General features: G+C 45.3%; 1 protein-coding gene and 1 long non-coding RNA gene across 2 annotated transcripts in view; one reads left to right on the forward strand and one right to left on the reverse strand.

The window, feature by feature from the left end:
* The window catches only part of epha6 (EPH receptor A6), a 519,829-nt gene that overhangs the window by 480,504 nt on the left and 14,519 nt on the right, over positions 1 to 24,806 (reverse strand). The gene's annotated exons all lie outside the window — the stretch shown is intronic.
* Positions 210 to 8,611, forward strand: LOC116980680. Its single transcript, XR_004414036.1, has 3 exons — positions 210 to 222; positions 4,959 to 4,963; positions 8,579 to 8,611. It is a non-coding gene; the product is annotated as an uncharacterized LOC116980680 (long non-coding RNA).

Consider the following 24,806-nt stretch of genomic DNA (forward strand, 5'->3'; position numbering starts at 1 on the left):
GCTGAGGTTGCTGGTCTTCCCAAATGTTTGATGAATTTCTGGACCATATCCTACAACCATTGTACATCATCGTTGTATTAGTTTAGGTGTACTTCGAGTTCACTGATGTTTGTCATCAAATGTCAACTGGAAATGTGTGCAAGGGGCAAGCGACTTAAATTACTTGGTTTGAAACTATTTCCCTCTTTTCTTCACCCCTAACAGTTATAGAGTCAGAGATATGTAGTGTGGAAATGGGCTCCCTGAGCCAACTAGTCTATGCCAACCAAGGTGCCACATCTAAACTAGTCCCAAATATCCACGTTTGGCCCATACCCTTCTAAATCTCCATCCATAAATCCAACCTCCGCAGTTTTGGGGACAGAGCCTTCTCCAGGGCAGCTCCCAGGCTCTGGAACTCCCTCCCCCAACTGATCCGCAATTCCGTGTCCCTCACCATCTTCCAGTCCCGCCTCAAGACCCATCTCTTCACCTCTGCCTATCCTTAGCCCCACGTCCCCCTCCCTTTTCATCTGTGCTTGAATTGCCTCATATTGTGTTTTGAATTGATTCTGTCTTTAATTTGTGTACTAGTCATGTCTCTACTATTTATTTCATTCCGCATACATGTTTTTCCTCTACTTGCTAAATTTTTGTAAGGTGTCCTTGAGACTCTTGAAAGGTGCCCATAAGTAAAATTTATTATTATTATTATTAAATCTCACCTATCCATGTACCTGTCCAAGTGCCTTTTAAATGCTGTTATAGTACTTGCTTCAACTACTTCTTTTGGCAGCTGGTTCCATATACTCAACACCCACTGAATGAAAAGGTTTCCCCTCTGGTTCCTTTTAAATCTTGCCACTCGTATTTTAAAACCATGTCCTCTGGTTTTTGATTCCCCTACCCTGAGTAAACGTCTCTGTCCACATTTAGAATGAAGTCTAGTCAACTTTAGAACAAATTTGAACAAACAACTTTACTTTGTAATTTTATTACCAAATTTAATTGGATATAAAGTAATTATATTACTGTTAATAGAATTTTGTTTATCCACCAAATTGTTTGGTATGCATTTCTAAGGTTTTAATTAAAAAGTGTACTTCGTCATTCCAACCCTACAATGGGATTGGACACCACCTCAAAATTGGGACTCTCGAGCTAAATTGAGTGAGTGCATGTACTGTTTGTTTCAGAAAATACATCGCAATCGCAGACTCAACTATTTTTCCTTGTCATTTTTTTTTGCTCTTCTAATTTCGTAGAGGTACAACCGATTTCAAATGTGTTCAGGTAAAGCTTGGGCATTTCTTTCAAGTGTATGACTACACACATGCAATACGAGGGGACGGGAGAGTGGGAGGTAGTGAAGGAGCGAAAGTATTCACAACTCTATGCCAATTGATTTTTAAAAATATAAAAATCTCCAGATGAAATAAAGGTATAGTGGGAAGAGTATAAGAAGTGAGAACTGTCAGAGGAGAAACAGGGTATTAAAAAAAAAAGTTGAGGGATAGGGCAAGACCATAAGTTGTGAAGTGGTGCCAAAATGGTGCCAGAGCATGACGATGCTTTGCGTGCTGCCCCCAGTTGATCTGCTTGCATCTCTTACCATTGTTCTACTCTTTTAAATATTATTTCTAAGGCTTTCAGAACTACTAACAATGTTCTCTTGAATATACTTTCAGGTCTGTGCACCAGGAACCACCGACCTCGTGCCCAACTCCCAGACCAATGAGGCCTAGATCGAGGCCAACAGCGACCGATGCGACCTCTGGCCTACTGGCCATCTGAAGCACCCGACTCCATATTCCAACAAGGTGGGGAATTTAAAAAATCGCCCACTTGGAGCAGCCAACCTCACAACAGACGACTGGACAAGACAACACAGGTTCCGACCTCCCGGAGCGACCTGACCGCTGGAACCATGGCCTACATTAGCAATAGAAGAAGCCAAAAACCTAATCACCTATTGAAGGCTTGACCCAGACAAGCACATTGATCAGCAGGCTCGGCCGACATCATGACTGAGCAAAGGGCCCCTTCCCGTGGTGTGCTCGACACTACAATGCGATGTGGAAGCCTGACCAGGCCAGAGGCCTGACCCTCAGGAGTGTCTGACGTTGTGAGCCAACTCGCAAACATATCCACCTACCTCCTGATATGGCTGACATCCGCCCCAACCTCCTGAAAGGGCTAACTCCACACACCGACCTCCAGGCCTGACCGAAGCAGTCACTTATGCTGAAAGCTGGGGAGGCAGGATGGTCTGCAGGTGAGACTGAAACAAGTCCTCACTCCCCAGTCCTGACAAACATCCAAGCTATTGAAAACAAACTGGATGAACTCAAAGCTAGACTCACTCACCTTCGGGAACTGAGAGACTGCTGTGTACTCTGTTTTACAGAGACATGGCTCACACCTGCTCCACCTGACTGTGCCATATAGCCCAAGAGCTTCTCAATTCACTGGATATATCGTACGATGTCCTCGATAAGGTAAGAGGTGGAGGGATCTGCTTCGTAATCATCACCTCGTGGTGCTCTGACACGATGGACGTAGCCAGTTCCTGGATTATCCCCAGACCTGGATTGTCTAACAGTGAAGTGTTGTTCCTACTATCTGCTGCTGGAATTCACTTCAACTCTGAGTGCAGTTTACATCCCATACCATGTGGTCATGAAGTTTGTGCTGGATATACTAACATCACCACTGAGAGCCTTGAAAATAAGAACCTTGTGGTCTTGTTCATCATAGCAGGAGGCATCAACCAGGCCAACCTCAAGTGTGTATGACTAAAGTACTATTAATACGTCTCTTGTTCCACCAGAGGCGCAAACACCCTTAACTGCTGCTATACAACCAAAGACACCTTGCTCCAGTGCACATCTGCATTCTGGAAAATCTGACCTACTCTATGCTTACAAGCAGATACAGAATTGTGAGGATCCGGCTCAAAACATTGTACAGTGTTGGTCTGTGGAAACAGATGAGATCCTACATGATTGCTTTAGTTAGTGGATTGGTCTATCTTCAAGACTTTACAGACAACCTAAATGAGTATGTCACTGCTGTCACAGTAGGTAGAAGGCAGCATAGGAAAGTCACCAATCCGAGTGTTTCCCCAACTAGAACCATGGATAAACCATGAGATCCACTCCCGAGTGAAGTCCAAGCCAGAGGTGTTCAAGTTGGGTGATCTCGACCAAGACAGGAAATCCAGGTACAATCCCTTTCACAAAACCATTAGGGACACTAAGTGACATTTCTAGACCAAACTAGAGTCCCAGAATGACCACACAGACCCTGTCAAATGCGACAAGGCTGACATGGTACTATGGTCTGCAAAACAAAGTCGGGAAGACTCGCTGGCAAACAAGAAGAATATTTCCATGATTAGCTCAATGCAATCCATGATTGTTTTGAACAGAAGATCAGAGGAATAATATCATTGTCCCAAATCATCTGGCGCACATGAATCTGAGATCACTGCCATAGACATCAGGCCGGCTTTCCTGAAAATGAACCTGCCAAAAGTGACTGGCCCGGATTGATAATTCTCAACAGCAGTACCCCACAATGATGTGTTGTTAGCCCTTTATTATACTCCCTGTTCATTCATGACTGCGTGGCCAAATTCTGCTCTAACTAAATTTACAAGTTTGCAGATGACACCACCGAAGTGGGCAATATTATTTAATAATGACAAGACAGAGTACAGGAAAGAGATGGGGAGCTTTGTAGTATGATGTCAAGGATAAGGGGCAATATTTTAGGACCGAGATGAGGAAAACATTTTTCACACAGAGAGTGGTGAAACTCTGGAATTCTCTGCCACAGAAGGTAGTTGAGGCCAGTTCATTGGCTATATTTAAGAGGGAGTTAGATGTGGTCCTTGTGGCTAAAGGGATCAGGGGGTATGGAGAGAAGGCAGGTACAGGATACTGAGTTGGATGATCAGCCATGATCATATTGAATGGCGGTGCAGGCTCGAAGGGCCGAATGGCCTACTCCTGCACCTATTTTTCTGTTTCTATGTTTCTATGTCATGACAGCAAACTCTCCCTCACTATGAACAAAATAAAAGCAGCTAGCCATCAACGTCAGGAGGAGGGGTGGAGTACACACCCAGTCTGTATCAATGTTTGCTGATGTTCCAAAATTAAATGAACGGAGTGTTTCAGATGAAATCCAAGCTCTTCCACTCATTTCAGCAAGGAGGCAGGCAGAGCGAGGCGGGCAGCTGGAGCAACAGAAAAATGCTTGATGTTTTCCAACTCACTGCATGTGGCATGAGAGATTGGAATATATCTGGATTCTGATTCCATTTACTGTATTTCCATTCCTAACCTGAAGTTTCACAAACTGCAATACATCTGCGCTTTGGGGCATGCAAATTATTTCGGGTGGTTGTTGGAGTAGGCGTGGTGAATGGGTTAAATATATACTGCCAAATTAGAACATAAAACAGTACAGCACTGGAAAGGACCATTCGGCCCACAATGTTTGTGCAAACATGATTCCAAGTTAAAGTGATCTCATCTGCCTGTAGAGGTTTGCAATATAGTGCGGTATCATGGAGATCTCATCGCCAGTCATCGGGGGAGCTGGTATTATGAGTCTGAGCCCAGACATCAGGTTCTGGGGCTAAAGATTAACCTTCCTTCCTTCCCTGCTCACGAGGATATGCCTGGGCCTTTGAACATCAGCAAGCACTGGCTTGCTATGTCAGGGTTGGCCAAGAGCCTGTGATGGCTGGCCAGCCTCCACTTTTTACAGGTTTCATCTGCCTCTCATCTGGCTCACTGTTGGCTCCCGAGCCTGGAGGTGGTGTCTCGCAGGGAAAGTGGATGGTCTGGCAATGCAGGGAAGCCATCTATACTGGTATAGGTACAAGGGTTTTGTCAGTCCATCCAGAAACAATCAAAAAGCGAGAAGATGCGTCTCAGCTCTAAACGTCGCCACCTTGTTCACCTAAGATGCTGTCTGACCCGCTGAATTACGTCAGTACTTTGTGCCCATCTGTGTAAGTAGCACCTGCAGTTCCTTATTTCTAAAAAAATGTAGAATATTCTCCATTTCACCTGAACAGTACAGTCTCATCTCCCCAAATGACTTACCGTGGAAGGTCAGTTAATATTCTCACAGTACTACCCCAAAACATTAAATTTCCAACAACTAAGGATAGAAAGCTGGCTCTCAGCTTATTTGCACTGGAATTTTGTTATTACTGATACTTCAAATAAGCTTTTTCCCTATTTGACAGGCTCATCATACGTCCCAGACTCTAACACCCTGAACAAAGAACAGCCATTGTGGATTGCAGCATTTGTGAAACTTTTTCTATTAAGGACTCAAAGAATCCATCATTACCAGTGACAAATAAACTCCAGAAAGTATATTATCAGCACATTTGTGTTGGATTTATCAGCACAACAGGGTCAGGTTACAAATTAGCTAACCATATTTCTTTACAGCCAGCGCTCAAATAGCTTAAGTACTATGATAGGCATCAAAACATTCTGCTCCTAACAACACTGTGCCAACAGTCTATAATATACACCAATAAATGTCCCAGGCTTTTTCAATTCAAACTCATCTCACTAACCTAAAGCCTAAATAGTTCCTTAATATTTGCATATCCAAGAAAGCATGTTATTTGATGAATCGTGCTGCCTCCAATAACTTAATTCTAAAGTCTGAAGAAGGGTCCTGACCCAAAATGTCACCTACCCATGTTCTCCAGAGATACTGCCTAACCCGTTGACTTATTCCAACACTTCGTGACTTTAAAAAAAGATAATTCTATCAATTGGTCATGGTATACGAACCAGACTTTTCTGATTTAATTAATGATGCAAAAAAGTATACCAAAAAAAGCAGAGTGCTGGAGTAACTCAGCGGGTCAGGCAGCATCTCTGTTGGCAATTAATTGGTGACGTATCGGGTCATGAACTTTCTTCAGACTGAATAGTCACCTAATAATGTCTTCCAGACATGCCATCGGACATGCTGCATTACTCTAGCACTTTGTTTTTTATAATAAAATAGCAATAAATTGTTTTATTGAAAAGGAAGTTCCTTTTGTTTAGAAATCAAGAAACCAAATATCCTTGGCACTTCATTTATATTATTCAAAAGCATTGTTTCCTACATCTCAAACAATGACACTAAATGCAATTAATCAGATTATATATTCACGGGATTGTTCTTTGTACCAGCACCGATTTCATTCATTATATGCACAATATAAAACTTGTTATGGCAATTTTATGGAACTAAAATATTGGTGTAAATTTAACATTGTTTAACTCTCATGACAATAAAACAAACAAAATATTCCTACAAAATATATTACTTTGATGACCAAATGTTATTACTGACACGTGGTCACTTGCGTAGAGGTTACATAATTGAACTAGTAATCCAGGGACCTAGTCTAATGATCTGGAAATAAGAGTTTCAATTTGCAGTGCAGCAACTGGGGAAATTTAAATTAAGAAAAACTGAAATATAAAGCAAGTTTACTAATGGTGACAATGAAACTAATGAATTGTTGAAAATCATCTGGCAACTAATGTCCATTTGGGAAGGTAATATGACACTCTTAGTTGGGCCAAAATGCAATTGCTGATTCAGAGCAAAGCATCCAATGTCCAACCCTTTCACACCGTGAGGCAATGCTGCAAGATTTCCTCAGGACAGTATCTCACGGCCAAACCTGCTGCTGCACCAATGATCTTTTCTCCATGGGAACAGAGGTGGGGATGTTCACCCATCCTATGCATTGCCTCAGATAATAAAGCGGGATGTGCATGCTTCCAGTGAGACCTGAGCAACATTCAACAAATGGATCGATAACTGACGTGCCATTTTCTTTACAAAATGTGCCACGCATCAGTGACGATCTATGACAAGAGAAATTCCATCCACTACCCATCAGCATACAAAAGCAGCATTGTCACCGAATCTCCCTGCATCAGCAACCGGGGCTCACTTTGCAAGATTAACTGGATCTGATCTATAATAAATGATAAAACAATTCTTCCATTCACAAGGGACACCAGAATAAGGTGAAATATTAACATAGAAAATAGAAACATAGAAAATAGGTGCAGGAGGAGGCCATTCGACCCTTCGAGCCAGCACCGCCATTCATTGGGATCATGGCTGATCGTCCCTTATCAATAACCCGTGCCTGCCTTCTCCCCATATCCCTTGACTCCACTAGCCCCTAGAGCTCTATCTAACTCTCTCTTAAATCCATCCAGTGATTTGGTCTATTGTCAACTTTGCTGGATTAAACAATATTTTTCCAGAGAGTTACCTCTGATGTTGTGGATGATGTTTCCCACCGCACTACAACAGATTACCTGGACAACGTAATTTGTGATAATTTGCATTGTACACATTGGTTTGCACATTTCCACTATTTTCTTCCTACATCATTTGTCTGTCCAATAATATAGATTGTGCTTCAAAAGTACTTCTGCCAACAACTCAATACCAACCAGACAATGTTGCCTGATTGACTTGCACTTCATCCATTCCCCCCCATCAAATTCACCATGAACCATGTCTGCCTCTACTGGAAGCACTGCAGGAACTTGCCATGACGTATTTGACAGCATCTACTGCATCTGTGAAGGTCCATTGTACAAAGTGAAATTGAAGATAGACATGACAAATTTGTGAAGATTTCTTAACCACATCAAAACAGATAGGGCCGGCCTTAGGAAGTGCGGGGCCCAATTGGGAACAATTTTGGTGAGTCCCAGGTTTCCAGCCAAGGTCTGTAGAATCATAGAAATATAAATAAAGTCTATTATGGACTTTATATTTCTATGGTAGAATGGAAAGTAATCAAAATGTGTGCTTAAAAAGTGCCTGCGAGTTAATGGACCAAACAGATCTAAGCTACATTTTAATATAAAATTGAATACATTTAAGATAACAAGTAACAAACAAAATGGGTAGATTACCTCTGAAAAGTACATAGTTACAATACCACTTGTTTAAGTGACTGTGAAATGAAAAGAAAAAAAAGTAATTTAATTAACTAGATCCTGGAAAACTAATAACCATTGGCGAAAAACCAGTCGAGGCATTAAATGTTGGGCTTCAGCCCCATCCTAGCCTTTCGGGCTTTGAGGACTGCAGACCTTTGAGTGGAAGAATGGCTGTAAAACCACGGATTTTACGATTTAATTACTTGGTTTCCCTCCCAAGTTGACTCTCTCCAACTTTCTCCACTAGAGCTCGCTTAAACCAAATATAAAATGTTTTACATTTGCCCGCTTCTCTCCAGAAGCTGATGAATCCAAATCCAGACACATATTGAAAGTTGAGTGGTGTTTTCCACATATAGATGTGGTGTCTGTACTCAAAACATCATTGCAACATAATATGTTGCTCAGTTTCAACTGTCTGATACCCTCCCATCCTCCCATACTGTGAAATGATTTATTAAAAACATAAATACATTTTTTTTCAGAAAAAAAAATCTGAAATTAAGTGCATTGTTGGAAACAAATTATCTTTTTTGGAATTCTATTAACATTCATATATTTGTTATATTATTGTTGCCTTTTATTATGAGAAAGTTATCCTTCTTGCTTTTTTCTCTGCAAAGTCTTTCAGAATTTTGTCTAAAGCCCCTGTCCCACTTACGTGTCCTTGGCACGCTAATTACGCGACCTCGTGGTCGCGTTGAGGTGCGACGGTCCCGCAAAGGTCGCGCGCAACTTCATGCGTCCGCACAGCCGTCTGGAGCGCGTGACGTCATTTGAAGATGGACACAAAATGCAGGAATAACTCAGCGGGACTGGCAGCATCTCTGAAGAGAAGCAATGGGTAATGTTTCGGGTCGAGACTCTTCTTCAGTCAGAAAGAAAGGTCTTGACCCGAAACGTCAACCATTCCTTCTCTCCAGAGATGCTGCCGGTCCCGCTGAGTTACTCCAGCATTTTGTGTCTATCTTCAATCGTATTGGCCCCGCTCTGGGAGTAGGAGTGGGGGCGGATCCGAATCCGCAACGGCCATGAGCCCCAGGCCGAGCTCGGCGATCGTTAGCCTGCTTCCACTGCTGCTGGAGGCGAGACGTGGCGTCGCGCCAGGGTCTTGGGCCTGTCCCACTTTGGCCGTCAGTTACGCGACAGGCCGGTGGCGCGCGAAGATTTTGTTCGGTACAAAATTTCGGAGCGCCACGCGATACCGCGCACAACTCTATATCCCTCCGCGCTTCTCAGTGAGACCAGACCCGCGCGGCCACACGATGCCCGTGCGCCTCAACGCGACGACAAGGTCGCGTAATTTGCGTGCTAAGGACACGTAAGTGGGACAGGGCCTTAGGTTTAAACTCTTGCTAATTTCAGATTCAAGATTCTAGATTCAAGAGGGTTTATTACAGCCGTATACACCGTACACAGTGCAATGAGATAGCGTTTACCTAGAACCTTGGTGCTACATAGAACACAATTGGACAACATGCCACATATATCGATAGACTATGCTATACACATGGCGCAAAACCTTTTCTAAAGTGCAATAAAGTAAATAGAAAATGTACAAAACAGCAACGCAGGACAGCAGACAACAGTGCAACAGAGTGCAATGTACCGAGGGTGCAGTGCAGAGTTTATGTAGCAGCAGAGATGGGGGTGGGTCGGGGGGAGGTGTGTGTATTCAGATCAGTCCCTGAGCGTTGAGGAGTCGGATGGCCTGGGGAGAAGAAGCTGTTGCATAGTCTGGATGTGAGGGACCGTATGCTTTGGTACCTTCTGCCAGATGGGAGGGGGGAGAAAAGTTTATGCGAGGGTGGGTAGGGTCCTCCGCAATGCTGGTTGCTTTGTGGATGCAGCGTGTGGTGTAGATGTCTGAGATGTGGGGGAGAGAGACTCCGATGATCTTTTCGGCTGTCCTCACTACTCGCTGCAGGTTCTTGCGGTCCATGCTGGTGCAGTTTCCAAACCAGGCAGTGATGCAGCTACTCAGGATGTTCTCTATAGTCCCTCTGTAGAATGTGGCGAGGATGGTGGACGGGAGGTGGGCTTTTCTCAGCTTCCTCAGGAAGTGGAGACGCTGCTGGACTTTCTTCACAGTGGAGCTGGTGTGAAGAGACCAGGTGGTTCTCTGTCAGGTGGACACCAAGGAATTTAGTGTTCTTCACAACCTCCAATGGGGGGCCGTCGATGTCCAGTGGCACATGGTCCCTCTATGGACATAATTGCCAAACTGTTCTAACGTTCTTGCTGAATTGATGATCTCAAGTAAGTTTTGATCAGTTTCAACTTGGAAAAACTCCTTTCTCCGGATGCCACAGTCACTGGGATTGTCAAGAAAATCCGAAGAGCAATAAATACATTTGGAAATGCGGTAGACCTGTTGTTGCAAGCAAGGAATTCAAGCATTTTCATGGGGCTTTGAATCTCTGGTGGCAGAATTGGCTTTAGTGTCTCCATTTCCTCACAAAGCATCTATCCATCTATATCAGCCAGTTTTGGAGTTTTAACTTGATCTTTTTCCCGTCCCAGCTTGACCTCTGCCAATGCCACTTTCAGATCTGCTGTACATTTTCTTATGGTGTCCTTGGACAGGTCCTGAAAATTGCAAATGAATCCAAATAAATGTGGATACATTTTCAGTTGTTCAAACCGTGGCTCAAGTGTTTGCAGTCCTTTATCTACCACTTAAAACATTGCACTCTGAAGGCTGTTTTTGGATCTGGCAAAGGTTCATATGCAGATTCATAATCAAATAATTATCTTTTTTTGCGTAAGCGCTTACTCTGAGTCTTGAATACAGGCTTTGGTAAGTTCTAGGTCTTTGGCAAGTTCACAAGTGTTAATCAAGACTTCATCAAAACCTTTTTCCCTGTATGTCTTTAACCAGTTACCAAGTTTTTGAAATGAAGAAAGCCCTGTAGCAACATCCATGGTATCACTCTGAAGTTCCTTACTCACAAAATGTACTTGAAAGATCTTTGCTGCAGTTCACAGCAACTGAGCATAGCTTGCAAATGCTTTTTGGAGTTCCCATGCTCAGCTAGTCGTGTATGAATGTTTGGCCAGTTATTAAAACCACAACTTGATACACAGTATATTAGCCATGGACGATCTACAATTTCAGCATTTGGTAGTTTTCTTTTGCAGTGAAATTTTGAAAAACGTGATCCACTCTCATTCTTGGCGAAAAATTCTACTATAATTGTAGGTGGTCCTTTTTTCACTAAATAGTCCCTGACACTGATTTATCATTTCTGGCCATTTTGCAGGATCATCTGTTAATTCTACAAAACTGGCAGATTTTGAATTCCCATTCTCCCTTGCCTCAGAGGCACCAGCAGTCATGTCAACAGGCGAGTTTCCTCGTTTGTCAAATTCAACACTTTACAAATGGCCAATCTCATTTTCAGTAAATAAATTCCCACTTTGATTGTCTTGCATAACTTCTTCAGACTGGTTTCCTTCAGTGTCATCATCTTCACTGTGTTGTGGCTCCACTTGCTCTTCTGCATTTTCTGAGATAGCTTTGCTGAAATACTTATCTAAGCACCTTTCTCCTTTTCTGCTTCGGCCTTCTTTACCTTGGCTACACCCCTCTTCTTAATGCTACTCAAATATGTTCTGCCGATGTCCCTTAATCTTTTACTCACATTACTGAGGATGCGTCCAAGCGCATCTAGAAGATGTATCTGTCACACTGGAGTCTGGTTCAGCCAGTGACACCTAGGAATAGACTGGGTGACAACCAAGAATAGTTTGGTGACTACTGGAGACAGTTGACGGCACGGAAAAGCGGCACCCGGAACAGGCTGGGTTAGCACCCCAGTCTGTGTTTTTCGTGAGAAAGACACCCAACAATCGATACAGAAAGGCCTAATGAAAAATACCCCCAGGAGATCCCGAGAGGGGGGGACGATGAGATCTTCAATAGGACGGACCAAAGGTTATTGACCCACGCAAACGACCTGACTACGAGTATAAGATGCATTTGCAGAAAGCTGTGTAAGAACCACCGTGGCCTAAAAATCCATCAGGCAAGAATGAAATGCTCGGAGAAGGAGAAAGAGGTGCAGCGCACAGGCCTTGAACCTGGTGAGACGCAGGAGGAGCCCGGCCAGGACTCACCCCACAGAGCCCAGTCCCTCCACGCACTAGAATCTCCCAACCCCTGCAGAGTAATTCCACAGCAACGGATTGACTGGTCCAGAGCCAGCAACCGGAATGAATGGCTGCAGTTTGACAAAGACGTGACCAATGTCATTCAAGCCACAGCCAAAGGAGATGTAGATCGCCGACTCCAAACAATGACTGCCATCATAGTCAGTTATGCCTCTGAAAGATTTTGCCATCGCGAGAAAGGTATCACCATGCCCACCACCTACACCATGAACCGCAGGGCCACTAAAATACATCAACTGCAGCTGGAGCTTCGAACCCACAAAATCCAGCACAAGACATCTACCGAAGAGGAGAAGCAAGCCTTGGCCGACCTACAAAACATCCTAAGGAAAAGGCTTATGACCCTCCGCAGAGCAGAGTGGCACAGGAGAAGAAGAAGAGAGAGAGCTAGGAAGCGAGTTGCATGGAATTCTCTGCCACAGAAGGTAGTTGAGGCCAGTTCATTGGCTGTATTTAAGAGGGAGTTAGATGTGGCCCTTGTGGCTAAAGGGATCAGGGGGTATGGAGAGAAGGCAGGTACAGGATACTGAGTTGGATGATCAGCCATGATCATATTGAATGGCGGTGCAGGCTCAAAGGGCCGAATGGCCTACTCCTGCACCTATTTTCTATGTTCTATGTTTCTATTTCCAATCCCTTTGGCATTAGCAGGCGATTACTTGGGGACAAGTGCAGTGGCCGCCTCATGTGCTCAACAGGTGAAGTAAATTGCTTCCTCCATGACACCCTGAGCGATCCAATGATGGAACAGGAGCTCGAACCCAACAAAGCTCTCATCAGCCCAGCCCCCCCAACAACAGAGTTTAATCTGAGGGAGCCGAGTCTGAAGGAGGTTGAGGAGGTCATCAAGGCGGCATGCCCAGCCTCTGCTCCAGGCCCTAGTGGCGTACCATACATAGTGTACAAGCGCTGCCCAGAGCTCCTTCGACACCTATGGAAGATCTTGAAGGTGGTATGGTGAAGGGGGGGAGTTGCTGACCAGTGGAGTTGCACTGAGGGAGTTTGGATCCCAAAAGAGGAAAACTCAAAGAACATCAATCAGTTTCGATCAATCTCGCTGCTGAGCGTCGAAGGGAAGGTGTTTTTCAGCATTGTCTCCCGAAGATTAACTGAGTCTCTCCTCAAAAACAGCTACATCGACCCCTCAGTGTAGAAGGGTGGGATTCGGGGAGTTCCGGGCTGCTTGGAGCACACTGCAGTAGTTACGCAGTTCATTAGAGAAGCCCATGAAAACAGAGGCAACCTAGTTGTTCGGTGGCTGGACCTCGCCAATGCCCATGGGTGCATACGGCACAAACTGGTTGAGCTTGCATTACACCGACACCATGTTCCCAGCAAGATCAAGGTCCTGATCCTGGATTATTAACATAATTTCAGGCTGAGGGTGACTTCTGGGTCAGAAACATCAGACTAGCATCGGTTTGGATAAGGAATAATAACGGGATGCACCATTTCTGTTATTCTTTTTGCTCTTGCCATGAACATGGTGGCCAAGTCAGCCGATGTGGAACGCAGAGGCCCCCTAACCAAGTCTGGTGTACGACAGCCCCCAATAAGAGCTTTTATGGACGACCTTACCATCACCACAACATCGGTCCCAGGAAGTAGGTGGATCCTACAAGGTCTTGAGAAACTTCTCACCTGGGCAAGGATGAGTTTCAAGCCAACAAAGTTAAGGTCCATGGTGCTGAAGAAGGGGAAGGTGACTGATGGATTCCATGTCTTACTGTCCGGAACTGCCATTCCCTCCATCATTGAGCAACCTGTCAAGAGTTTGGGGAAGGTTTTTGACGCAACTCTGAAAGACTCTGCCGCCATTCATAAGTCCATCAAAGACCTTGAAGCCTGGCTCACCAAAGTCGACAAGTCAGGTCTGCCAGGCAGATTAAAGGCCTCGATCTATCAGCATTCCATCCTGCCCCGAGTCCTGTGGCCTCTGCTGGTTTACGCTGTTCCATTGACCACAGTTGACTCCCTCGAAAGGAAGATCAGCGGCTTTCTCCACAGGTGGCTTGGCCTTCCCCGCAGCCTCAACAGTGCTGCACTGTATGGGACCAGTAACATCTTGCAGCTCCCATTCAGTGGCCTCACGGAAGAGTTTATGGTGGCACGAACAAGAGAAGCTCTGCAGTACAGGGACGCCAGTGACCAGAAGGTGTCATCGGCTGGCATCGAGGTGAGAACAGGGAGGAAATGGTGGGCGGAGAAAGCAGTGGAGGTGGCAGAGTCACGCCTAAGGCAAAAGGCATTGGTGGGAGTCATGGCACTGGGTTTGAGATACTTCCATAAGACACTGGTTGGCAAGGCACAGGGCAAGGAGAGACACCATCTAATCTAGAAAGAGGTCCGAGCAGGTGTGGAGGAAGAGCGTGTGAGCAGGACGGTGGGGCTCATGCAGCAGGGAGCGTGGACAAGGTGGGAGAGAATACTGCAGCACAGGATTACCTGGTCAAACATCATGCAGGCAGACTTCCAGCGCGTCCGGTTCCTTGTTCAAGCTGTCTACGATGCCCTAACGAGCCCAGCAAACCTGCCCACTTTGCTCTGGAAGAGGATCATTAGAACATCTCCTCAGCAGCTGCCCAAAGTCTCTTGGGGAAGATCGCTATCGCTGGCGCCATAACCAGGTTTTCAAGGTGGTTGCTGAGAGCATAGCCACTGCCATCGGTAACAGCAACCACCACCATGCCCCAAAGAAATCAATCACTTTTGTCAAAGCTGGAGAGAAGCCCCGACCACAACCAAAAACAAGGACGGGCCTCCTCTACACGGCCACTGACTGGCAGCTGCACGTTGATCTGGGCAAACAGCTGAAATGTCCACAGCAACATCACTCCAGCCAGACATGATCATCACCTCTGAAGTGACAAAACAGCTGATCATTCTGGAGCTGACAGTGCCCTGGGAAGAGCGTATTGAAGAGGCTAATGAGAGGAAATGCACAAAGTACCAGGAACTGGTGGAGATGTGTCAGGACAGAGGCTGGAAGACATACTATGAGCCCATAGAGGTGGGCTGTAGAGGCTTTGCAGGATGCTCACTCTGCAAAGTCCTCAACCAGTTGGACATTACCGGGCTGGCAAAGAAGAGGGCCATTCAATCCGCAAGCGAAGCCGCAGAGAAAGCCACTGGGTGGCTTTGGATTAAGATGGCTGATCCGTGGGCAGTTGCTGCTGGGACGCAAGTCGGGGCTTGATCAACCCCGGCTGGGTCTCCTGGGCGAGGGTGTCTGATGTCCCAGCGCATCTAGATGATGTATCTTTCATTCAAACCACAGAAATCTCTGTAGAACCTATAATGTGGAGTTACATATATATGTGTTGTGTGTACGTGATGAGCTGAGAGTAGATTACTCTAGCACGGGGCCGCCTTTGGCGTGGGGCCCCATATGGGAGCAATTGGTCCAATTGGCTTAGGGCCAGCCCTGAAAACAGAATGAACACAAGTGCTCCTGCACAAGAAAAACTATTTAGTGCTGCTGGTCACAAAATGAACTAGCTTGTTTCATCTGCGGTATCAGCTGTGACTCCACACCCGAGCCAGAAGGTTGTAATTTCAAATACCCCAATACAGACTCAAACACATGCCTTTTGGCTGAGAGGATGTTGAGTCACAATGCTCTTGTTCCAAGTTGTCAGAGGTTATGGGGAGAAGGCAGGAGAATGGGCTTAGGAGGGAGAGATAGATCAGCCATGATTGAATGGCGGAGTAGACTTGATGGGCCGAATGGCCTAATTCTACTCCTATCACTTATGACCTTTTGCTTAAACCAAGACCTAGCCTGAGTCCTCTTGCGCACCATAAGTGAAACAAATCACATGCTCATTATCACGTTAGTTCCCAAAAACCTTGAGAGTTAACACATTGCAATGATAACTTCATTTTAAAAGTGCATAAATGGCCATGAAGAGACTTAGGACATCTAAGGGGGGGGGGGGGGGGGGGGGGGGGGGGGGGGGGCAAGTCAGACACCATGCACAATGTTATTTCTTATTTAATTGCACTTTAATTATTTTCTGATTTAAACTATTCAAATTCTTACTTGTTTGAAAATGTAAAAAACCCCATCAAATTTATGGCACAGGGCAGCACATTGTCGCACCGGTAGAGTTGCTGCCTTACAATGCCAGACACCCAGGTTTGATCCTGACTACGGGCGCTGTCGATGTGGAGTTTCATTCTCCCTGTAACCACGTGGGTTTTCTCCGGTTTCCTCACACATTTCAAAGACGTTCAGGTTTGTAGGTTAATTTGCTTCTGGAAATTGTCCCTGGTGTGTAGGGTAGAACTAATGTATGACTGAAGATAGACACAAAGTGCTGGTGTAACTCAACAGGTCAGGCAGTATCTCTGTGTGAAGTTTGTTTCAAAATTCTGAATCTTCTGAAACTCAACAATGCTCTTTATACCCAATGTGATTTTAAATTTTGATTTATTTCATCGTTTCCCTTTTATTCCTCAAACTTTAAATCACGTTGATTAAGGTGCACGTATTGGTTGTACGGTGTTAGGAGTTCCATTATTAGCTCATCTGTTCAGCAAAAATCACGCAAATTACTTGAATGGAAGCATGAAGGGAAAAGTCTAATGGAGAATGGTGCAGGTTCTGCTACTCCATCATGGCCCAGCTCCACATCTTCCATAAAATAATCAACAATCCCACCACGCTCCCATTGTTGGCTATCAGAATTATTTTATTTGAAAGAGGTGGTAGGGAATAAATTAAATGGTTTCAACCCATAATGGGATGTCAGTAAAGCAAATGCCCCAGTGTTTATTCCCTTGACACCAGTGATCCTCAAGAAGTTACAACAATTGCAATGGTCTACCCAAAGTCTCAGAAGAAAAAGCTCAGCTCAAATTTAAAATAGTCATTGACATGAATTTTCAGTTAATCAGTTCATTGCGAACAACATTCTGATGCCCACACAACAATGAATAGGTTTCTTCTTCAGTGGGAGAAAGTTAAAAATAACCTAATATTTTGACAGTATTTTCCATGAACTTCCAGCATTCTGCTTATTGCATGGAACAAGTTTTCATCACACACAGACTGATCCTCAATAGAAGAGACTTTTTTTTTTATATCTGTAAGAGCCAGTGACCCCATTTTGCTTCCTATCAGCCAGACTTGGCTCAGACTTTGTTCAGGATGCCTCTATTGCATTGCGCATTTCAAATTTAAAGTTAGTTGCATAAATTGAAAACCGGAACCTTGTGTCTGACAACTAGATGCAGTACAAGACTGCGTACTCCAGTTAAGTTTCCTTTAATAATTCTGTGGGTTTAAGAATGCCAAAAATGTGATATTTGTATAGAAAGAACATAGAACAGTGCAACATAGGAACAGGCCCTTTGGCCTACAATGTCTGTGCGATCATAATGCTAAGACAAACTCTTATCTGCCTGCACTTGATCCATAGCCCTTCCCTGTGTTTATCCAAAAGCCTCTTAAAGACCATTATTGTATCTGCCCTGATCACCACTCCAGGCATTTACCATTCTCGGTGTAAAAACAACTGCCCCTGCACAACTCCTTTAAACTTTGCTTCTCTCACCTTAAAGTTATACCCTCTTGTTAGGCCCTCTTGTAAAGTTATGCCCTCTTGAATTTGATATTTCCATCCTGGAAAAAAGGATTCTGAAGGCCCTGTACCACTTGGCCGTCATTTGCGCGCCATTTACGTGACCTGGTAGCGTGTGAGTAGCGCGGGACGGTCGCATGGAGTGGCGTGGAGGAGTGTGGAGTTGTGCGCGGTATCGCGCAGCGTGCCAGGATTTTGTGCTGCACTAAATCTTCGCTTGCCACTGGCCTGTCGCGTAAATGACGGCCAAGTGGGACAGGGTAATGTTTCGGGTGGAGACCCTTCTTCAGACTGAAACATCATCCATTCCTTCTCTCCAGAGATGCTGCCGGTCCCGCTGAGTAACTCCTGCATTTTGTGTCTATCTTCAATTTAAACCAGCATCTGCAGTTCCTTCCCACAGTTTAATTTGGTCTGCAGCTTGCTACTTTTCATTCACCTCTTTTTTTGAATAGGGGCATTACATCTGCAGTTTTCCAATTGCTAGCACCACTCAAGAAACTGGAACATTTTAGAAAATCACCATAAATATCATAATGGCATCCTCCGTCACCTCTCTCAAACGGGTGACCATATTCCCGAATCAGAAGCCATGGATGAACAGCGAGGTCAGGCTACTGCTGAAAGCACGGGACCCCGCTTTCAGGTCAGGCGATGCTCGAGCCTACAGTTCATCCAGGGCTAACCTGAAGAGGGGCATCAAGAAGGCCAAGCACTGCCATAAGCTCAGGATTGAGGAGCACTTCAACAACAACTCCGACCCCCGACGCATGTGGCAAGGCATCCAGGCCATCACAGACTATAGACCCACCAACACCACCCCCACATCCAGCGACGCCTCCTTCCTTGAGGAGCTTAACCACTTCTATGGCCGCTTTGACAGGGACAATCTAGAGACAGCCATCAAGGCTGTGCTCCCTGCTGATCACCAGCCCCTCACACTCACCCCCTACGACGTGTACGTGGCACTGAGTAGGACTAATGCACGTAAAGCTGCTGGCCCTGACGGCATCCCCGGGCGCGTGCTCAGGGCCTGTGCTGCGCAGCTGACAGACGTCTGGACTGACATCTTCAACCTGTCACTTGCTCATGCAGTTGTCCCACGTGCCTTAAAACCACCTCCATCGTGCCGGTGCCAAAACACTCCACTGCGGCAAGCCTCAATGACTTCCGCCCAATTGCACTTACTCCCATCATCACCAAGTGCTTCGAGAGGTTGGTCCTGGCACACCTCAAAGGCTGCCTACCCCCCACATTGGATCTCTATCAGTTTGCCTACCGCAAGAACAGGAGTACGGAGGATGCCATCTCAACGGCACTTCACTCCGCCCTCTCCCGCCTCGACAACAGAGACACTTACGTAAGAATGCTGTTCATCGATTACAGCTCAGCATTCAACACCATTATACCCTCTAAACTGATCACCAAACTCGGTAACCTGGGCATCGACCCCTCCCTCTGCAACTGGATACTGGACTTTCTAACCAACAGACCCCAGTCTGTTAGGTTAGACAAGCACACCTCTTCAACCCTCACCCTGAACACCGGCGTTCCACAGGGCTGTGTGCTGAGCCCCCTCCTCTACTCCCTCTTCACCTACGACTGCACACCTGTACATGGTACTAACACCATCATCAAGTATGCAGATGATACAACGGTGATTGGCCTCATCAGCAACAACGATGAGTCGGCCTATAGGGAGGAGGTCCAGCTCCTAGCAGCATGGTGCGCTGACAACAACCTGGCCCTTAACTCCAAGAAGACCAAGGAGCTCATTGTAGGCTTCAGGAAGTCTAGGGGCAGCACGCACACCCCCATCCGCATCTACGGGACGGAGGTGGAACGTGTTTCCAGCTTCAGGTTCCTGGGGGTCAACATCTCCGATGACCTCTCTTGGACCCACAATACCTCAACTTTGGTCAAGAAGGCTCACCAGCATCTCTTCTTCCTGAGGAGACTGAAGAAGGTCCATCTGTCTCCTCAGATTCTGGGGAACTTCTGCACCATCAAGAGCATCCTTACCAACTGTATCACAGTATGGTATGGCAACTGCTCTGTCTCCGACCGGAAGGCATTGCAGAGGGTGGTGAAAATTGCCCAACGCATCACCGGTTCCTCGCTCCCCTCCATTGAGTCTGTCCAAAGCAAGCGTTGTCTGCGGAGGGCGCTCAGCATCGCCAAGGACTGCTCTCACCCCAACCATGGACTGTTTACCCTCTTACCATCCGGGAGGCGCTACAGGTCTCTCCGTTGCCGGACCAGCAGGTCCAGGAACAGCTTCTTCCCTGCGGCTGTCACACTACTCAACAATGTACCTCGGTGACTGCCAATCACCCCCCCCCCCCCCCCCCGGACACTCCTCCCACAGGAAAAACACTATGACTGTATGCATGTAAATAGATTTATTTATTGAAATTATATTCTATGTCGCTCTTCCAGGGAGATGCTAACTGCATTTCGTTGTCTCTGTACTGTACACTGGCAATGACAATTAAAGTTGAATCTGAATCTGATAAACTGGGTAAATATCATAAACTGGGTATTCAAATGACGTCACGCACTCCAGACGACTGTGCGAAAGCTTGATGATGCGCGCGACAGTCGCATGTCAGTCACTACTGGCCTGTCGCGTAAATGACGGCCAAGTGGGACAGGCCTTTGACTGTCTACCTTATCTATGCCTCATCTACCCACAATCCCCAGAGGAAAGAATCAAAGCCTGTCCAACCTCTCCCTGTAGCTAATACCCTTTAATCCACACATCATTCTGGTAAACCTCCTAAGCACCCTTTCCAAAGCCTCCACATTCAGCAGGTACTGGGACAACTAGAACTGCATACAATACTCCAAATGTGGCTTAACTAAAGTCCTCTACAGCTGCACCATGATGTCTTGAATCATACTCAATGCCTTGACAATGAAGGCAAGTGTATCATAGGGGATAAAGAAATGCACCATAGACCGAGGTTTTGTTGGAAAAATAACTGCAGGTTCTCAATATTCATCATAATTAATGCATAATAAAAACAAATTGTGGCAACAGATGTGTCAAGAGACTCAAATCGCAAAAAAAGCCTGCTGTTATTTTTGTTCCTCCTCTCTGCCTTACAAATGCAGGAGCAGTTAACTTCTCATAACTGTCAAGAAATTATTGGATTTATGCCATAAATACAAGTACACCACTTCACAGTTATTTAGGATTCATGTTTCATGTCTCAGGGTTTCTATTAAGCATGTGATTTGTGTTTTCTTTAAATTTAATTTTAATAAACACTTTATCCTTATTCCTCTCTCGCCCCTAACTCTTAATTCAATAGATTTAATTTGCCTATTTATTTTTTTAATCCAAATGTAGCTCAATTTATCTTTTTTTTTCCATTAGTTCTCAATATTTTTTCTATATCTTTCTATTTTATTAGTAAATATGATAAACACTTGGACTCTAAACTTTGTGAAGATCCAGGTCCTTTTTACGCTGTTATCAATTTAAATACCTGACATTTTGCATTGCAAAAAATAACACAAATTGAAGTGCAAGAGATAAAACAAATCCAATTATGGTGCTGACTCTAAGATGCACCACTCCAGCCATTTCTGAGCTATGTATAAACACCACGGACAGAACTTCATTCATCAATAGATTGCTTTCAGCAATTGTAGCATGTACTGAAAAGGTCAAGTGCAAGGAGAAAAGCTTCCCTAAATAGATTTTATAGAACACAAGATGAAAAGTTAAATAGAGCATTTTTATGGTGTTAAAATAATAATGCCTCTGAAATCTTGAAAAGTCAAATTGAAAATAAATAATTAAATATGACTGAATTTGAAATGTATTGTCAACCACTAATCTTTATACTGGGTTTAAGTAAGTATTGTACAACAAAGTTAGTTAAACAATTAAATAAGCAGAAAGATTAGGTTTTGTTGTAGAGGATGTGCATTCTAACTGGCCAAAGTCTAGGGTAATATTAGCAGGTCCCATATCAATAACAGCATTTATATAGGGGATCACCTTTTTTTACATTTGCTAGATTGTTGATTTTGTCATTATATAAAAATAATCCTGGATAGACAAATGGGAATCAGTTACTATATGATTTCTCCAGTCGAGGATTTTGTTTAAGCTGAGGTGCTACAATCAGTTTCATCGTTTTTCAGTATTCATGAGACAGTAGATTTTCAGGCTTCCATATTCCATTTCAGCATAATAATGCCACTGAAGATCAACGTTTCTGGTCACCAGAACAAAATCTGGTTCAGACAAATAAATACTGTGGTTACAAGACCAGGTCAGGAGCTAGAAATCTTCTGATTCAACTACCAACTCCCCAGAGCTTTTCCTTAATCTATAAAGCCACAAGTCAGGAATAAATATTCCACAAGTCACTCAAATAAATATTCTTGATACCAAGAAGGATGAGGTGCAGTGGGTGTATGGGAACGCCACCTTTTGCCACACCATGACTTCGAAAAATTTCACCATTCCTTCACTGTGGTTTGATCCATATCCTGGAGCAGACAACAACTTCATCAGAAAGACTGCAGTGCTTCTAACCAGCAGCTTGTCACACCTGCTCAATTACAAAAAATGCAGATGTTGCCAGATATGATCGCAACCTAAAAATGAATTTATTTTAAAAACGCTAATAATAATTGGCTTAATTTGAAGCTGTTCGGGTGAAAACAGTTAAACCACACTAAAAGAGAATGCAAGGGAAACTCAGTGATCACCTTTCCATCTCTAACTTTTGTCCACGCTTTGGTCAATTAAAAAAACCCTTATCTGTTCAATCTATCACTTTCTAGTTTAGTTTCAAGATACAGAGTAAAAACATGCCCTTCAGCCCACCGAATTCGCGACGACCAGCGATCACTCGTATAATCCAGTTCTTTCCTAAACACACTAAGGAACATTTTTAACAGAAGCCGATTAACCTACAAATGTGCATGCCTTTGGAATGTGGGGCGAAATTGGAGAAACCCCACGCGGTCACAGGGAGAACGTACAAACACTGTACAGACAGAATCCATAGTCAGAATCAAACCCGGGTCGCTGGTGCTGCAAGGCAGTGACTCTACCCCTGCACCACCCACTTGCCAGGCTTTGTTACACTTCCACCTCTCTTTCCAATTTTCTACCACGTACTACAATCAGTCTGAAGAAGGGTCCCGATCCAAAACATCAGCTCTCAATTGCCTCCAAAGATGCTGCCCGACTCGCTGAGTTACCTCAGCACTGTGTGTTTTATTCAAGCATCCAGCATCTGCAGTTCCTTGCGTACCCCATACCGAATTAGCATATTAAGATAAATACAATTGCCAATTATTTGCTGATGGCAGCACGATGTTAAGTTATGGTCACCAAAACTGAAAGATATTGGAGCATAAGTCACCCAAGGTCAATGGAAATAAGTGCTGGGAGGGCACATTTTTTTTTGCGTCTCAAAACTCATAACTAGTTTCCTGACTTTTGCCAAAGATGCCCTCAAAGAATAAAACAAAACCAGACTAATACACACTGGGTCCACTTCAGCCAACTTACCCATGGTGAATGCACGCCATACGCTCAGTCCCTTCCACTTTCTCCATTTCCCAGAATTTGTTTTTCCCTTTCATTTCCAAATATGACTATTTTGAGGGAAGTGCAAGAACAGAGTCAGCAGGGGGTGAACATTCACAATGCTCAAAATGACCATACAGCTGTATAATTACTGGAGAGTGTATAGGATACATGACTTTGTAAGACATTGAATATAAAACCGTGCAAAATCTATTGTTTAGAGATACAGCATGGAATTCAGCTCACTGAGTCCATTCCGAACAATGATCAGCTGTACACTAGTTCTATCCTACACACTATGGACAATTTATAGAAGCCAATTAACCTATAAACCTGCATGTCTTTGGAATATGGGAGGAAATCGCATCATTTGGAGAAAACCCATGCAGGTCAGAAAGAACATACAAACTCCATACAGACAGCAGACAGCAGCTATAGTTGAGATCAAACCCAGGTCTCTGGCGCGGTGAGGCAGCAGTTCCACTGCTGCGCCACTGTGACACCCTTTGGTTTCAGTTTAAGAACTCAGTACAATTCGGAACATTCCATTTTTAGGAAGGACTAGACCAAGTGGGACCAATTGGGCCCCGTCCCCTCAACGCGCGGTTGCGAAGGGGGGGGGGGGGGGGGTGGGGGGAACCTGCTGCATCACACACACTAACCACCCGCCCCACACACACTAACCCCCCCTTGATATTATATTATTATTAATTTGCTCCTTTTCCCCCATCCCCCGCCCTATCCGCTCACGCATAGCCCCCAGCTGCTCGGCGCGGTTAGAGAGGGGGTGGCGAGGGAGGGGGGGTGGTAACGAGGGAGGGGGGTAACGAGGGAGGGGGGGTAACGAGGGAGGGGGGGTAACGAGGGAGGGGGGGTAACGAGGGAGGGGGGGTAACGAGGGAGGGGGGGTAACGAGGGAGGGGGGGTAACGAGGGAGGGGGGGGTAACGAGGGAGGGGGGGTAACGAGGGAGGGGGGGTAACGAGGGGAGGGGGGGGTAAAGAGGGAGGGGGGTAGAGAGGGAGGGGGGTAAAGAGGGAGGGGGTAAAGAGGGAGGGGGGAAAGAGGGAGGGGGGTAAAGAGGGAGGGGGGTAAAGAGGCAGGGGGGTAAAGAGGCAGGGGGTAAAGAGGGAGGGGGGTAAATAGGGAGGGGGGTAAAGAGGGAGGGGGGTAAAGAGGGAGGGGGGTAAAGAGGGAGGGGGGTAGAGAGGGAGGGGGTAGAGAGGGAAGGGGGTAAAGAGGGAGGGGGGGTAAAGAGGGAGGGGGGGTAAAGAGGGAGGGGGGTAAATAGGGAGGGGGGTAAAGAGGGAGGGGGGTAAAGAGGCAGGGGGGTAAAGAGGCAGGGGGGTAAAGAGGCAGGGGGGTAAAGAGGGAGGGGGGGTAAAGAGGGAGGGGGGTAAAGAGGGAGGGGGGTAAAGAGGGAGGGGGGGTAAAGAGGGAGGGGGGTAAATAGGGAGGGGGGTAAAGAGGCAGGGGGGTAAATAGGGAGGGGGGTAAAGAG

The sequence above is a fragment of the Amblyraja radiata genome, chromosome 14 (assembly GCF_010909765.2).
Source record: "Amblyraja radiata isolate CabotCenter1 chromosome 14, sAmbRad1.1.pri, whole genome shotgun sequence".
Classification (NCBI taxonomy): Eukaryota; Metazoa; Chordata; class Chondrichthyes; order Rajiformes; family Rajidae; genus Amblyraja; species Amblyraja radiata.